Raw genomic sequence first — 3,859 nt, 5'->3', positions numbered from 1 at the left:
TTTCTTGTGATTCTTGTTTCGTTGTCACGTTGGATGCTAGTTTTCTTGCTTTGACTTATTTACTCTTGTGACGTACTCTGTTTTAATATAATTAGTTTAGTTATTATTTTCTTGTGTTGTTTATCATGATTTCATATGAACCCATGATGGCGATAAGTTCTATTATGGGCTAATCGTGATCATGGGGTTGCAACGGATTTATTATGGAATTCTTTAGTTAATTGTTTAATACTTTAGTGTGTGATGATTGCATGATATCTAGTATTGGTTGTGCGTATTCGTCTTATGTGCGTCGCGAACATATAAGATAGGGTGTTAATCTCTTGTGAAGCGACGGTGGATCTTGAGATTTAGAACTTGCCATGCTAGCATAGGTTCATGTACGTTGTGCATGATTAGTGGGTAACTCTAACAGTTTTATTTGCCCTATGTAATCAAAAGGAATAACTTGTGCTTAAATCGTTGTGTTGTCAATTTCTGTAGACATATAGGAACTCAACATGATTGATGACTATTCAACTTCTATCTTAATTGTGGATGCTTGGTAGAATGGTATTAGGACAATGAAAGTTGGCTTTTATCAGTTTCGTGTTATTCGATTAATGTCATCACTGTCACATGCTAAAGGTAATAACAATGGCTATAGAAGGAAGTAATAATGAAGTTGTGATCTCATGAGTGTTTTATTATTGATAAATTGAAGTGTTAGTTAAGTGGTTAATTAAGTAGTTAATTATAGTTAATATTTAATCAACAATTTTAAGTGTTATTATCTTAACATTGAGAAGTAGTCATACATTGGTGAGTGAGTTTAATTAGACAATAACTTAGTCTGAGTCTCTGAGGGAACGAACTAGAAAGTATTCTATATTACTTGCGAACGCGTATACTTGCGTGAATATTAGTGCATGTTTTCGCCCTAACAAGTTTTTGACGCCGCTGCCGGGGACTCGGCGTATTTGTTTAGTTTATGTACTTACCATCATTGGTCATTAGGACTCAGTGATTAGGACGTAGTAGTTAATTACTCTTTTCGGTTGTGTTTCAGGTACTTTAGCAAGCGTTTATGCAAACTCGTTCTCGTGCTCGCAAGAGGACCTTAGATACAGCTGAGGAGAAAGACGAAGTTCTTGATACTCCGGAGAAGTTAGATTTTGAGGATTCAGATTCAGGAACTGAGCAGAAAGAACCAGTAAACATGGGAGATCGTATTGTTCAAACTAATCCAGCTCTTATGGATTTTTCTCGGCCTAAAATTGATGACATTCAGTCAAGCATCCTTCATCCGGCTATTCAAGCTAACACCTTTGAAATCAAGCCGGGCACTATTCAGATGGTGCAGAATTCTGTTTCTTTTGGAGGAGCGGCAACTGAAGACCCCAACATGCACATAAGGAATTTTGTCGAGATCTGCAGCACTTTTAAGTATAATGGCGTGACTGATGAGGCTATCAAGTTGAGGCTTTTCCCATTCTCACTGAGGGATAAAGCTAAAGACTAGTTACATTCTGAACCAGCTGGGTCCATCACTACGTGGCAAGATCTTGCGCAAAAGTTTCTGGTGAAGTTTTATCCAATGGCAAAGACTGCTGCTATAAGGAGTGCTCATACTCAGTTTGCGCAGCAACCTACAGAATCTATGTGCGAGGCTTGGGAACGCTACAAGGAAATGTTGAGAAAATGTCCACATCATGGAATGCCGGATTGGATGGTAATCACTGGTTTTTATAATGGTTTGGGGGCCCAATCTCGGCCCATGCTCGATGCAGCAGCTGGAGGCGCCTTATGGGCTAAAAGCTATACTGAGGCGTATAATCTTATCGAGACGATGGCTGCAAATGAGCATCAAAACCCAACTCAGAGGATGATGTCAGGCAAGGTAGCAGGTATTCTGGAAGTTGATGCAGCCACCGCTATTGCAGCCCAGCTTCAAGCGCTATCAATGAAGGTTGATTCTTTGGCTACGTATGGAGTTAATCAAATAGCTATGGTTTGTGAGCTTTGTGCAGGTTCTCATGCTACGGATCAGTGTTCTCTTGTCAACGAATCTGTTCAGTATGTGAATAATTATCAGCGACAACAGCAGCCTGTGCCAGCGACCTATCATCCTAACAACAGAAATCATCCAAATTTCAGTTGGGGGAATAATCAGAATGCTATTCAGCCAACATATCAGCAAGGAGTAAGTAAACAGTTTAACCCACCTGGATTCCAGCAACCACAGTAGTATGCTACAAGGCAATCATATCCTCAACAGGGAAGTGCAGCTGCACCTACTAGTGCTGATTTTGAGGAACTTAAGCTGTTGTGCAAGAGTCAGGCGGTTTCTATCAAGACCTTGGAAAATCAAATCGGTCAATTAGCCAATGCAGTGCTCAATCATCAACCTGGCACTCTTCCCAGTGACACGGAAGTACCAGGCAGGAAGGAAGCTAAAGAGCAAGTCAAGGCTATTACCTTAAGGTCTGGAAAAGTAGCTGATGCTGAAAAGGCAAAAGAAGTCGAAGCTGAAGTTAGAGATGAAGAATCTAAGCAAAAGGAGAAAGTGGCGGAACCAAAGAAGACTATTGTTGAACACACTCTGCCTGAGGCTAATACAGGGGAGAAACAGCTCTATCCTCCACCACCTTTTCCTAAGAGATTACAGCAACAAAAGCTGGATAGACAGTTCGGGAAGTTTCTGGAGGTGTTCAAGAAACTTCACATCAATATACATTTCGCTGAGGCGCGGGAACAAATGCCTAGTTATGCGAAGTTTATGAAGACTATTCTTTCAAGGAAGGTGAAACTGGATGACCTTGAAACCGTTGCTCTCACGGAAGAATGCAGCGCGGTTCTGCAACAAAAGTTACCACCAAAACTGAAAGATCCAGGAAGCTTCACCATTCCTTGCACCATTGGCAATCTAACTTTTGACAAGTGCCTTTGTGATTTGGGAGCAAGCATTAATCTGATGCCGTTGTCGATCTTTAAAAAGCTGGATCTGCCTAATCCAAAACCCACATACATGTCGCTACAATTGGCGGACCGTTCCATTACTTATCCAAGGGGCATAGTTGAGGATGTGCTCGTCAAGGTGGATAAGCTCTTCTTTCCTGCAGATTTTGTTATTCTGGATTTTGAGGAAGATAAGAAGATTCCTATAATCTTGGGGAGGCCTTTCTTGGCTACTGGCCGTACCTTGATAGATGTGCAAAAAGGGGAACTTACTATGCGGGTCCAAGATCAGGATGTGACCTTCAACGTATTCAAGGCAATGAAATTCCCTACAGAAGATGAGGAGTGCTTAAAAGTGGATGTGATTGATTCTGCGGTTACTTCGGAACTCGATCACATGCTAATGTCTGATGCATTGGAAAAGGCCTTAGTGGGGGATTTTGACAGCGATGATGAAGATAACAACGAGCAATTACAATATCTGAACACATCTCCATGGAAGCGAAAGCTCGACATACCATTTGAATCTCTTGGTACTTCTGACCTTAAGAATGCTGAAGGGAAGCTCAAACCATCAATAGAGGAAGCACCTACCTTGGAGCTGAAACCATTACCTGAACACTTGAGGTATGCTTTTTTAGGTGATTCATCTACGTTACCTGTTATTATTTCAGCTGACCTTTCAGGTAGTGAGGAAGACAAGCTCTTAAGGATTTTGAGAGAATTCAAATCGGCTATAGGATGGACCATAGCAGACATCAAGGGGATAAGTCCTTCATATTGTATGCATAAAATTCTGTTAGAGGAAGGTAGTAAGCCAACTGTAGAACAGCAGCGAAGACTGAACCTGATCATGAAGGAGGTGGTGAAGAAAGAAATTCTGAAATGGCTAGATGCAGGCATCATTTATCCTATTTCTGAC

The 3,859-nt window shown here is 41.1% G+C and overlaps 1 pseudogene; it reads right to left on the bottom strand.

The window, feature by feature from the left end:
• Positions 1 to 1,607: 1,607 nt before the first annotated feature.
• LOC141669729 (small nucleolar RNA R71) lies at positions 1,608 to 1,698 on the bottom strand (annotated as a pseudogene).
• Between the last annotated feature and the right edge of the window lie 2,161 nt (positions 1,699 to 3,859).

This window comes from Apium graveolens, chromosome 6 (assembly GCF_009905375.1).
Source record: "Apium graveolens cultivar Ventura chromosome 6, ASM990537v1, whole genome shotgun sequence".
Taxonomy (NCBI): domain Eukaryota; kingdom Viridiplantae; phylum Streptophyta; class Magnoliopsida; order Apiales; family Apiaceae; genus Apium; species Apium graveolens.
This window is presented reverse-complemented; position numbering and strand designations above follow the sequence as displayed.